This window comes from Tenrec ecaudatus, chromosome 16 (assembly GCF_050624435.1).
Source record: "Tenrec ecaudatus isolate mTenEca1 chromosome 16, mTenEca1.hap1, whole genome shotgun sequence".
NCBI lineage: Eukaryota > Metazoa > Chordata > Mammalia > Afrosoricida > Tenrecidae > Tenrec > Tenrec ecaudatus.
The window spans coordinates 46,322,427-46,336,517 of NC_134545.1; the positions used below are offsets into that span (position 1 = coordinate 46,322,427).

General features: G+C 43.1%; 1 pseudogene; it reads left to right on the forward strand.

Annotated features, from left to right (window-relative positions):
- Nucleotides 1–13,430: 13,430 nt before the first annotated feature.
- Nucleotides 13,431–13,798, forward strand: LOC142429497 (large ribosomal subunit protein eL31-like; annotated as a pseudogene).
- The last annotated feature ends 293 nt before the right edge of the window (nucleotides 13,799–14,091 follow it).

A 14,091-nucleotide genomic window follows, 5' to 3' on the forward strand; every position in this document is an offset into this window, starting at 1 on the left:
AGTTCACAAAAAGCATATTCAAAAGCATGAGTTTATAAAGTTGACTAAATTCTTTCTTAGGAAAGCTATGTAGCTTAGTGCATAGAAAAGCTAAATAATTTGTTCATTTTTGCACAGCAGATCAATAACAGGGCTGATTCCAGACAGACTGCTTTGGCCCACCATAATGTACTGCATAGGTGGGCTGAATCTGTACCTGGGGATGGAGCAGTAAGGGAAATTAAAACCAAAACCAAACTTATTACTATCAAGTAGATTCCTACTCATCGTGGCCTTATATAGAGCTTCTGAGACTGTAAGTCATTCTAAGGAGCAGACAGCCTCATCTTTCTGCCACGGTAGGTTTGAACCACAGACTTTGCAGTTAGCAGCTCCCTAAAGCCTAACCTGCAGTGTCACCACAGCTCCGTAGTAATGGAAAAGAAGACCAAAAATAAACCCCACTTTCTTTCAATTCAGTCTAGTGCAGGATAGGTCCTTCTTAAAAAATATATTTTAAATGAACTTGTGTGTCACTGAAGACTTCTGTTTTACTTTTCTTCCTTGTTTAGCCACTCCCACCAATGTTTACGTGTGTGTGTGAACCCTTTTTTCCCTCCCCCCTCTCCCGCCCCTCTCCCTGCTGCAGCCATCACTCAGAGCAGCAGTGACGACATCCGTTAGGAGACCTGACTTGTACATCCGGCTCCTGCTTGCCATGTTCTTCATTCAGACAGGTATTTCCCCCATTCCATTAAAATTCAATCAGCTACATATCAATATTTAAATATACCAAAGAAGACCTAAATAAATGGAAAGAATCATATGCTCATGAATTAGAAGATCAGAATTTGTTATAATTACAATATTCCTCAAAAATTGTTCTACAGACGCAGTACAATGTCTATCAAAATAACAGTAGGGGTTGTTTTTGTTTAGGTTGTTGTTTTTAACAAAAACAACAAAAGTAAAATAGATAGCTATGACTTCATCAAGATTAGTAACTTAACAAAATCTTTTTATGGTGAATGAGGTGGGGATTTACTTACCAAAAGGCGCTCTGGTGATGTAGCCAATACGAATTAAACTGCTAACCACAAGGTCCGCAGTTTGAAACCACCAGCCACTCCTCGTGACAAAGACAGGGCTTTCTACTCCCAAAAAGAGTGACAGTCTTGGAAACTCACAGGGCAGTTCTACCTCAACAGTATTGAGTTTGCATTTTTTTAGCTTTCTTTTTAACATATCATTTTGCATTCAACAGTGAAAATAACATCAATCCTTCCCATAGCTTGCCCCATTCCTTCCTTTTCCCCCATCTCTCTCTAGTGTATTACTTCCCCTCCCCCTTTCCTCTCCCACCCATAGTAACCATCAAAGTTTGTATCTTATGGTATGAAAACATTTTCTTCTTCTTTTTCTTTTTTCATATCAGTAGTCTCACACAATATTTGTTCTTTGGTGATTGGATAACTTCACTCAACATTACATCCTCCAAATCTATACATGTCCTGAGGTATTTCACAGTTTCATCCTTATTCTTTAGTAATGTGTAGCAATGTTGTGTTAGTCTGGGAAGACTAGAGAAACACATTCATAGGCACACTTTTATGTGTTTAGGAAAGAGCTTTACACATAAGAGCAATTGAATATTGAGAAAACATCCCAGCCCAATCCACATCAAGTCGATAAATCTGATATTACCCCGTCTGTGTGGGGGAAACCAGCCCTTCACACTATCACGGGTCCCATAGGTACAATTGTAAGGTTATGATATAGAAAGATTATAGTAAAGTCACAGAGAATAAGAGAGACAGAAGAGAAGGTAAAATAAAGGAGTCAGACACATTTCATGGTAGCATGTTCACCTCCTGAACAGCCATGATCTCGCCAGCCAGGTTGCGGGCGGAGGAGAGGGGAGAAGAGAGCATCTGCTCTTGATTTCTAACCAAGGCTTAACTATACACATAGGAGCATGTTTCCAGGTAACCACATGCGTCCCAGGAAGGGGCTGTTATTAGGCATATGTGTCGCAGGAAAGGGTTGAGCTAGGGGTGTACACGTAATAGGAAGGGGAGGGACTAGGGGTACACATGTGACAAGATGGGCAGAACCTAGACTCGATATGGCAGCCTAACTTTGGTCACACTTGAGTGGGCTTGACCTCCCTGGGCTCTCCTTCAGGGAAACAATCTACTATCCTTATCAGAAGAGAGTGGGTCCTACTTAGAGTGGGACAGACAATACAGTCTGATTGTTCTAGATGGCTGATAACCCTTAGGGAGACTAACCTTTGACATGCTTTCTTGACCTCCAAGTGTATAGTCCTTTGCCATGTGTAGCAAGCAGCGGCTTAAGTTTGGCATATATTTTAGGGAGACAACTTGGGAGAAATCCCACACATATGTCTAATACCAGTCTATAAAGTCCTCTTCAGACTCACGAAACACATGCAAAGATGCCGAATGCAGGAAGATCACAGGCCAGTGGGTGGGAAGTCTTGTGGATCCAGTGCGTCGTAAGCATCTCAGAACTGGCAGGGATCCCATGTGGCTTCTCTAACTCCAGAGGTCTGGCTCCATCAGCCTCCCTCCATGTGTCTTTTCCACAGAAATGTCTCCCAGTTGAGAGAGAGAGAGAGAGTGCCTCCTGCCTCCAAGGAGGAACACCGGAATTCCCAGAATCCTCAGAAGGCCATGCCACACAGAGACCTCACTGGTTATGCCAAGATTGGCAAAATAGACTGTAGCCCTTCACTCCTGTGGTTTGAGTTAGGGGGAGGCCAGCCCCCCCCCCCACTAATCATGAGTTCAGTAAGCACAATTGTATGGTTGATATATATATATGTATATATATATATAGTCATCAAGAGCATGAGAGGTAAACATATTGCAATAATAGGGTCAGACACATTTTATAATAGCATGCTCACCTCAGTCCTGCTTGATGGTTCACTTGGAGAGAGGGGGGAAGGGAAGGAGGACAAGGGGGAAGGGAAACAGGGGAGGAGAGGGAGCCAAGGAGAGGTCAAGGGAGGAGCTGAGAGCAAGAGAGACCTCTATCACTAATCCAGGCCTATATGCCTTTTGGGGGTATGAAAGCCCACTGATTACAGGTAAAGACCTACATCACAGGAAGGGTTGCACTATAGGTTATACAGCAATGAGAGGAATATACACGCAATAAGAAGAGGAGGGATTGTGGGTATACATGTGACAAGATGGGCGGATCCTAGATTTAGGATGGCAGCTTAACTTTGACCTGGATCTCCATAGGAACCATTATCAGTAGGATGTAAGACCCACCTACAGGAACCAAATAGATGACTGCAGGACTGTACATTGTCCTTAACAGAAGGGAGCTGGGGCCCACTGCAGTCTGGCAACTGATTGTCCTCAGGGAGGATGCCTGCAAGCATCTAACCCCCGCACAACCACACTCTTAATCCTCTCAAGTGCCAAACTGACAGGAGGTTATGTAACTACCACAAATGTATAGCATTCAGTTGTGTGTATGTACCAGTTTATCTATTCATTCTCCTACCAATGGAGATTTAGGTTGTTTCTATCTTCTTGTTATTGTGAATAATGCTGTTATGAACATGAGTGCGATAGTTTATTGTGCCAGCCTGGCCGATAAACACAAGTAGGATTAACTGAAGGGCAGAGGGATAAATGGCTCGGTGAGCCTCACCTTCCTTGTTCTGTGCCTCAGTTTAAAGGGGTACACTACCTGTGGGATGTCTAGCCTGTGGACTGTGTCACTGTAAGTTGAGGTCCCTTTAAGCCCACACGATTGGAATGTTCATCTCTGGAGCTGGGGACCTGGATATATATAGCCCAGCTCTCTCTACAGAAGGGGACTGGCAACTGGCAGCTCTCAAGCCTTAAAGGACGGCTAGTGTCTCACTGCTTTATAATTTAACTGTTAATTTCTTATATTATCTATCTGTATATAATTTAATGGTTCATTTTTTGTATTATATATCTATCTTTATAAATATATTTATATATAATTACTAGCAATCTGGTTTGTCTCTCTAGAGAACCCTGTCCAACACATTTTGGTACCAGGAGTGCTTCTAGAGAAATAAACTATAAATATGGATTTCTTAAATTGGCTTTCCAACCTATTTAGTCTTGACGTGGATACGTCTGCTACCCTTACTAATCCATGGTGTGAAACAGCACAGTGCTGGATAAAGGAGATGCTCTAGGTAATCGTATATTTGATATTTTCCAGGAGTTTTGTGATGACAAGTATAGGGAAGCTGGGTGGCTGGTCCTTCGTACAATGGAAAGTGTGATTAAGGAGAGGGGTGATCTCAGAGCCTCAAAAGCACGCCTTGGATGCAGACTAACAGATATGAAAACTTCCATCTGTGCTACAAAGGAGAGCCTTCTCTCCTCTAGTAAAAGAGCTGACATTGCTGAGAACCAGGTCCAGAGTCTCATTATACGAGTGGCTGAATTACAACGGCAGCTGAATTGCAGATCTAGAGTAGTGTCTGAAACCAAAGTAAGGGCATTAATTGGGAAAAGTTGGGACCCTGAAACATGGGATGGGAACATATGGGCTGATGATCCAGAAGAAGAGGATATTGAGCCCTTAGAAACACCTGAGCAGATTAGCCAAACTATTCAAGTTGATATGCCAGGTGGGGCTGCATCACTCGCATTACCTGAGGAAGATGCCTCGCAAGATATTGCTGAGAGCACCCAGGAAACACCCTCACCACCCATTATTTCCGCTAGACCTGTCACTAAAATTAAGTCTCAGAAACCTCCTAAAGGTGAGGTTGAGATGATTATCCAAGAAGAAGCGTGCTACACACATAAAGACCTGCTCGAGTTCTCAAATATGTACAAGCAAAAGCCTGGAGAATATCCCTGGGAATGGTTACTAAAGGTGTGGGATACTGGTGCACGAAATATAATATTAGACCGGTCTGAGTTTCTGGATATGGGACCCCTAAGCACAGACTCTTCTTTCAATGTCTCTGCGAGACAGGCTAAAAAAGGATCTAAGTCTTTATTTGGTTGGTTCAATGAAGAAGATGGCCTAGATTAGACCAAGTTGAAGTACCTGACCTACCTTGGTACACTGTAGAGGAAGGCATCCAAAAGCTTAGAGAAATTGGTATGTTAGAATGGATCTATCAAGATATTCCCATAGAGTCAAAAAGGGGGTGTCCTAAGGATATACCCTTTACCACAACCATAAGGAACAAGTTTGTGAAGTGGGCCCCAGCATCTCTTAAGACTCCTGTAATTGCTATTTTAAGTGCCCAGGATTAACAGTGGGCACTGCCCTAAGCGAACTCCGACATTTGCCCACAATGGGGCTGATTGGTCCCCGTGATGGTAGAGGGCAGGTGTCAGCACTGAATCAACAGAGACAGGGTGGGCGTGGTTATAATAGACAACAAGTTTTCAATAATAATCAAAGCAACCTGTCTCGTGTGGAATTATGGCATTGGCTACTTAGCCATGATGTCCCTAGGAATGAAATAGATGGGAAGCCTACTAAATATTTACGTGATCTGTACAGGCGAAAGAATGGTAGATCAGGTGAGCAGCAGAATAGACAGTCACGATCTCTCAATCAATTCCCAGACCTGAGCCAGTTTACAGACCCACAACCCCTTGAATGAAGGGGAGGCCAGGTTCCTTGTAAGGAGGAGCCTGCTACATCACTGAAGGTTTATACCGTTAGTCTTTCTTCTAGCCTTCCTCAAAGGGACCTGCGGCCTTTCACAAGAGTGACTGTTCATTGGGGGAAAGGAAATAATCAAACTTTTCGGGGATTACTCGACACTGACTCAGAACTGACACTAATTCCAGGAGACCCAAAATGTTTCGAAGGCCCACCAATCAGAGTAGGGGCTTATGGAGGTCAAGTTATCAATGGAGTTTTAGCTCAAGTATGCCTCACTGTGGGTCCAGTGGGCCCCCGGACCCATCCTGTGGTTATTTCCCCAGTTCCAGAATGCATCATTGGAATAGACATACTTAGTAACTGGCAGAACCCCATATCGGATCCCTAAAATGTGGAATAAGGGCTATCATGGTAGGAAAGGCCAAGTGGACACCATTAGAATTGCCATTACCTAGGAAAATAGTAAACCAAAAGCAGTGCTGCATTCCTGGAGGGATTGCAGAGATCAGTGCCACCAAAAAAGACTTGAAAGATGCAGGGGTGGTGATTCCTACTACATCCCCATTTAATTCACTAATTTGGCCTGTAAAGAAGACAGATGGATCCTGAAGAATGACAGTGGATTATCGTAAACTTAACCAGGTGGTGACTCCAATTGCAGCTGCTGTCCCAGATGTGATTACTTTGCTTGAGAAAATTAATACTTCTCCTGGTACATGGTATGCAGCTATTGATCTGGCTAATGCCTTCTTCTCAATACCAGTCTCAAAGGACCACCAGAAGCAGTTTGCCTTCATCTGGCAGGGGCAACAATATACTTTCACAACTCTCCCCCAGGGGTACATCAACTCTTCTGCCCTGTGCCATAATTTAGTCCGAAGGGACCTTGACCACCTGTCTATCCCACAAAATGTCACACTGGTCCATTATATTGCTGACATTATGCTGATTGGACCCAGTAAGGAGGATGTATCAAAGACTCTAGATTCATTGGTACAATATCTGCGTACAAGGGGTTGGGAAATTAACCCAACAAAGATTCAGGTACGGGGGGGGGGGGGCGGGGGAAAGAGGACCTGATGCAAAGGGCTTAAGTGGAGAGCAAATGCTTTGAGAATGATTGGGGCGGGGAATGTATGCATGTGCTTTATACAATTGATGTATGTATATGTATGGATTGTGATAAGAGTTGTATGAGTCCCTAATAAAATGCAAAAAAAATAAAAGGAAAAAAAAAGAAAGAAAAGAAAATGATCAGGGCAAAGAATGTACAGATGTGCTTTATACAATTGATGTATGTATATGTATGGACTGTGATAAGAGTTGTATGACCCCCTAATAAAACATTTAAAACAAACAAACAAACAAAATTATATATATATATATAAAGTTGTAAACAAAGGGAGATGAAAATAAAGGATTCAGAATATGGGGGAAAAAAAGATTCAGGTACCCTCAACATCAGTACAATTTCTAGGGGTCCAGTGGTGTGGGGCATGTCGAGATATTCTTACTAAAGTGAAGGATAAGCTATTACATTTAGCTCCCCCAACGACTAAAAAAGAGCCACAACGCCTAGTGGGCCTCTTCGGATTTTGGAGGCAACATATTCCTCACTTGGGTGTTCTACTTTGACCTATTTATCAAGTGACACGAAAAGCCTCCATTTGTGAGTGGGGCCCAGAACAAGAAAAGGCTCTTCAACAAGTTCAGGCTGCCGTGCAAGCTGCTTTGCCACTGGGACCATATGATCCAGCTGACCCAATGGTGCTAGAGGTGTCAGTTGTAGATAAAGATGCAGTGTGGAGTCTTTGGCAGACCCCTATTGGTGAATCACAGCGTAGACCATTGGGATTTAGGAGTAAAGTCCTGCCATCCTCTGCAGAAAACTACTCCCCCTTTGAAAAACAGCTGTTGGCCTGTTACTGGGCCTTGGTGGAGACTGAACGCCTCACCATGGGCCACCAAGTTACCATGAGGCCTGAATTACCTATCATGAACTGGGTATTGTCTGACCCACGTAATCATAAAGTTGGACGTGCGCAGCAACACTCCATTGTTAAATGGAAGTGGTATATACGAGATAGGGCCAAAGCAGGACCTGAAGGAACAAGTAAGCTGCATGAAGAAGTGGCCCAAATACCAACAGTCTCCACTCCTGTCACATTGCCTCCTTTCTCTCAGTCTGCACCCATGGCCTCCTGGGGAGTTCCTTACCATACTTTAAGTGAAGACCAAAAAAGTCATGCTTGGTTTATGGATGGCTCTGCACGATATGCAGGTGCCACTCGTAAGTTGACAGCAGCAGCACTACAGCCCCTTTCTGGGATCTCCCTAAAGGACAGTGGTGAAGGGAAATCCTCCCAATGGGCAGAACTTTGAGCAGTGCACCTGGCTGTTCAGTTTGCATATAGGGAAAAATGGCCAGATGTGAGACTGCATACTGATTCATGGGCTGTGGCTAATGGCTTGGCTGAATGGTCAGGGAATTGGAAGGACCATGATTGGAAAATTGGTGACAAGGAGGTTTGGGGAAGAGGTATATAGATAGACCTCTCTGAATGGGCCAAGAAAGTAAAGTTAATTGTATCTCACGTGAACGCTCACCAAAGGATTACCTCTGAAGAGGAGGACTTTAATAATCAAGTGGATAAGATGACACGCGCTGTGGAGACTGGTCCTCCTCTTTTCTCTGCCACTCCTGTTTTCGCCCAATGGGCACATGAACAAAGTGGACATGGTGGCAGGGATGGAGGTTATGCATGGGCACAGCAACATGGACTTCCACTCACCAAGGCTGACTTGTCCTCTGCCACTGCTGAGTGTCTCATTTGCCAGCAACAGAAACCAACATTAAGTCCAAGATATGGGACAATTCCTCGGGGAGATCAACCAGCAACTTGGTTTAGATTTTCTATCAAGCTGAACTTGTATGGGGTGGAGTTGCAACCTGTCAATCAGGTCACAGCTTGATGATGCTTCCTGGGATGTGTGGCCTTTTAATAAGAGAGGCATTAGGGACCTCTGCTCTCTCTCTCTCTCTCTCTCTCTCTCTCTCTCTCTCTCTCTCTCTCTCTCTCTCTCTCTCTCTCTCTCTCTCTCTCTCTCTCTCTCTCTCTCTCTCTCTGCCCCTGTGCCTTTCAACTTGCTGGGACTGTGTCTACCACCAGGGTGGCCCCATGGAGGCCAATGACCGTGGGAGCCAACCTCGGGAACTATCCCTACCCTGCCAGGCTTCCACTGACCTTTTATTCACGGGACTCTGCACCCACCAATCTGCGGCCTGTTTCCTGCTTCACTTTTTGGTATCATTGGCCTGCAGCTAGGTGAGCCTCAAGAGGTCTCTGGCTGGCATCGGACCTATTCCTGTAGTTAGTAACAGCAGTTCAAATCACACTGTTTCCTCTCCATTGTTGCTGGTGTTTCTTGTTATCCCAATTTTGTCAAATTTTCTGTTGTGTTAGCCACCATATTGTGGTACTTCATATTGCGAGCTTATATCAATAACTTTTTTGAAAATGAAGTAGCAATTACAAGAAAATGAGGTGGAAAAAAGAAGGAAGGAAGTACTGGGATATGCCAGAACATGGATGAATCTTGAAAACATAGTAGCAAGTGAAAGAAGTTGCTCAAAAAGACCACATATGACACGATTACATTCACATGAAATGTCCAGAAGAAGCAAATAGATAGACACAGAAAGCAGATTAGCGATTGCCTAGTATAAGCGTCCTGGGAGTGGGTGGTTAAGCACTCAGTTACTAGCCAAAGAGTGGGTGGATTGGACCCCTCCATCCTCTTAACCACTCCCAGGGAGAAAGTCGTGGCCGTGTGCATACATACAGATTATGCTGTGGGCAGTTCTGCCTTGTCCTGTAGATACACTGTGAGTTAGAATAGACTCCACAGCAAAGATTGAGGAGCGCGGTGGAAGGGCACAAGGGGGGGGTGGTGACTACTAATAGGAATGTTATTGTTGTTTACCTGGAATGAACTTGATTAGGAATTGTTCTAAAATTGATAGTAGTAACGGTTGCAGAATTCTGTGAAGCTATTGAAGGCCATTGGATTATACACTTCCGATGGGTAAATTATATGCTATGTGAATGATAAAGTTGCTAAAATGTTCAACTAAGTCATTAATTGTCTTAAGTAAGTTACCATTTTTACCAGTTGCCATTGAGTTGATTCAAATTTATGCAGCCGTGAGGTGTGTCAGAGTAGAAAGGTGAGTTTCCAATGGCGGAGTTTCCTGAAGTAAATCTCCAGGTCTTTCTTGGGAGGGGCCTGTAAGTAGACTCAAAGCTGCAACCTCTCAGCAGCAGAGGGCAGCGTGTGCAGCATGTAACATGCCCAGGGAGAAAAGTGAGACTGCTGCCTTCCAGAGCTGCAGCCTTAGAATCCCACATACAGTCACCATGACTCAGAGTCAACTCAGTGCAGATGGGCTTGGTTGGTTGCTTTAGGGTTCTCTGCTATTTTAGGGGCAGCAGAAAGCAATCTCTGGGGGATGGACAACAGAAAAGGGGGTGAAGGGAGACGTGTAAGATATGACAAAATAATAATTTATAAATTAACAAGGGCTCATGAGGGAGGGGGGGAAGCACTGAGGGAGGGCGATAAAAAGAGGACCTGATGCCAAGGGCTTAAGTGGAGAGCAAATGTTTTGAAAATTATGAGGGCAATGAATGTACATGTGCTTTACACAACTGATGAATGTCTGGATTGTGATAAGAGTTGTATGAGGCCCTAATAAAACGTTTTAAAATTTTTTACCCTTTCTCCTCCATTCTAATTATTACGGAAGTAATTAAGCTTATACAAAAACACCACTATGAAAAAAAAAAACTACCACTAATTATTTACTGAGAGCTACAGCTTTGAACAAATTTGCTTTTATTTTTCATCTTTGGCTCATGGTACCGATCAAAAAGTTACTCATTCAGCCTTTAAGCAATTACAGCAGTGGACCTTAGCACATTAGGGCATGCATTTGCAAATTGGAGATTAAGTGGAAGTTTATTTTGGAAGCAGGTTCATAAGTAAACATTGTCTCACTTTATAGGAGGCACAAAATAGACCCTTGTGAACTGCCAAAAAAGAATTTACATGAGAGTTCCTCAAATAATAAGCCACTGGCAAAGAGCTGTACATTTCACAACAGGGTGTCATAAATACTAGGAGATCTTCAAGCTGCTCTTGAAGACCATGATAAAATAGTTTTCTCTCCCATTATACATGGAGTAAGACTTACAATACAGCAGTGAATTAAGCCAGAATCAAAGACTATATTGAGCTATAAGACAAAGACCGCTAAATTAAAGATTTCACTAATTAAAAAAATTACCAAGGTCAAAATGAACTTGAATATATATTTCTTTTTTTTGTATAATGAAGTCCCTAGGTTGTTCCTGTTTTTTGCTAATTGACCTATTGACTTTGTTTGCTTATCCTTTTTTTTATGATTGTTTTTGGTTGATTTGTTAGAGTAACTGGGAACTGTATAAAGCTGGAAGAAGATTTTTAAAAGGTATATAATTATTAGTTTTATTGTCTGTTAGAGTTGGTAAAAGGCTTTTGATAATGACTTTCAATTATCGGTGAGTTTCACACACACATTTTTTTTCTTTTTCAAAAGTATTTCGCCCAGTGATATTGATGGAAAAAGTCTAAGTTTCCCTGGAGCCATTGACTCCAAGCATTGAACAAATACCAATTGAGATATGGGACATTTCAACAGATGTAGTTTGGAAGCACTCACTCACCTACGCCAGCTCTCTGGCCAGCAGGAAGAGAGCCATCTCTGTGCTCATTGCAAAGAATGCAGAAGTTGTCAAACATATCATTATTATTACACTCAAGTAAAATTATACTAAAGATAGTTTAAAATGCTTGCAGCAGTATGTTGATAAGGAACTGCGAGAGACTCAGACGATTGAGAAGAGGACATGAAATGGGAATGTCAGTGTTTATGTCAAGTGGATCTTGGCCAGAAATATGTTTCCTTGTGTTTTCATTGTCTATACAATGGCAATTAACAGTATGAATCATAACACACTATGGATAACATTGAGAAGAATGGGAATTCCAGAACACTTTACGGTGCTTATGAAGAACTTGTGTGTGGGAAATTAACACTGAGGGAAATATGACTAGACTGTATTCCTTAACTTAGAGGGAATCTGGAAAACTAGTATTCCACAGTAGGAAAGCCACCACTTTGGTAAGTCAGAGATAAAGATCCAGTACATAATCCTGTTTTAAATATCATTCCCACAGATTCGCCCCTAACAGCTGTGCTGCCTTAAAGTGAGCACATGGTTGATTCTATTCTCCCCGTAGAAGCAGACATTCTTGTTATCTCCTCCCAGCTCCCTTCATACCTTCTCCCAATGCAGGTGTTAGGTTTCCTCACCTGTGAGCTCAGGGACCTTTCTGTAGTTATCATCCACCTTGTGACATATGTAACTACTGAAAATGCATGTCTTGTGGCTACCTATAAATTTCTGAAGATATAGCTGATGGTGCCCATCTATCGAAAGATATAGCATCTAGGGTCTTAAAAGCTTGAAGATAAACAAGTGGCCATCTAGCTGAGAAGCAACAAAGCCTACATGGAAGAAGCACACTAGCATGTGTGATCATGAGGTGTCCATGGGATCAGGTAACAGGCATCTAAGACCCAGAACAAAATCATACCCAATGTGAATGGTGGGCAGGGGGCATGGAGTGGAGACCCAATGCTCATTATTAGACAATTGGACGTTTCCCTACAGAGGGTCACAGGGAAGAGATGAGCCAGTCAGGGTGCAGTATAGCACCAATAAAACACACGACTTTCCTCTAGTTCTGTGGTGCTTCCTTTCCCCCATTATCATGACCTCAATTCTACCTCACAAATCAGATTAGACCAGAACATGCACACTGCTACAGATACGAACCCGCAACTCAGGGAATCCAGGATAGATAAACCCCTCAGGGCCAACAGTGAGAATAGAGAGACCAGGAGGATTAGGAGAGGGTGGGAGTAGAAAGGAGGAATTGATCAAAAGGATCGACCTATAACCCCCTCACAGGGTGACGAACAACAGAAAAGTGGGTGAGGGGCGACAGAAGACAATGTAAGATACAAAAATAATAATCTATAACTTATCAAGTGTTCTTGAAGGAGGGAGGGTAAGGGAGGGAGGGAGAAGAAATGTGGAGCTGATATCAGGGGCTCAGGTGGGAAGAGAATGCTTTGAGAATGATGATGGTAGCATATGTGCAAATGTGCTTGACACACTGGATGAATGTATGGATTGTGATAAGAGGGGTAGGAGTCCCCAATAAAAGTGTTTAATAAAAAAGTATATACACCAAGATATAAAGACTCCCTCTCGTCCCCCTCTCTCTTCTCCCACCTCCACGTGGACCACCAAGAGGGGCTGAGGTGAGCATGCTACCATGAAATGTGTCTGACTCCTTTATTTTACTCTCTCTCCTATCTTTTCTCTCTTCTATGACTTTACTATAACCTTTATATATTATTGCCATGCAATTGCGCCCATCGACCCTTCGGTTGTTAGAGGCTGGTTTCCTCTGATACTTGTGCAAACACTAAGAGACATGCATTGAAATAAAACAAGGTGATATGGAATGGTTTAAAATCAGAAATGGTACATCAGAGTTGTATTTTTTCACCAAAGCTATTCTATCTGCATGCTGAGCAAATAATCCCAGAAACTGAACAATATGAGGAAGAGCATAGCATCAGAGTAAAGAAAGACCCTTGCCAGCTTGGTCCTGGCACTATGGCTCGTGCAAAGAAGGGCTGTGAGAAAAAGGACCATTTGGCTGTGTATGAAGTCATGACCAGAGAGGACACATCAACATTCACACGCGCATCCATGGCGTGGCCTTCAAGGAGCGTGCTCCTGGGGCGCTCAAGGAGATTCGGAAGTTTGTCATGAAGGAGATGGGAATACCAGAGGTACAAGTTGACACCAGGCTCAACAAAGCTGTCTGGGCCAAAGGAATCAGGACTGTCCCCTACCGCATCTGTGTATCCAGGAAACGCAATGAAGGTGAAGATTCACCTAACGAGCTCTATATGTCGGTTACCAACATGCCTGTCACCACCTTCAAAAACCTACGGACAGTCAATGTGGATGAAAACTAGCAGCTGATTACCTAATGAACGCTCTAAAACTGCAACAACAAAAACAACAACAAGACTTAAAGAAAGATTCATTCATAACCTGTGATATGCAGATGACACAACCTTGCCTATTGACAGCTAAGAGGCTACTGATAAACATAAAAAACCCCAAAGAGAGCAAAAGCCCCACACAGTGGACCAATAAGCAGCACTATGATACACAGGGAAAAGATCAAAGTTGTTAAGGACTTCATTTTACTTGGATCCACAGCTGGTGCCCATAGAAGCAGCAACCAAGAAATCCAGTGATGTAT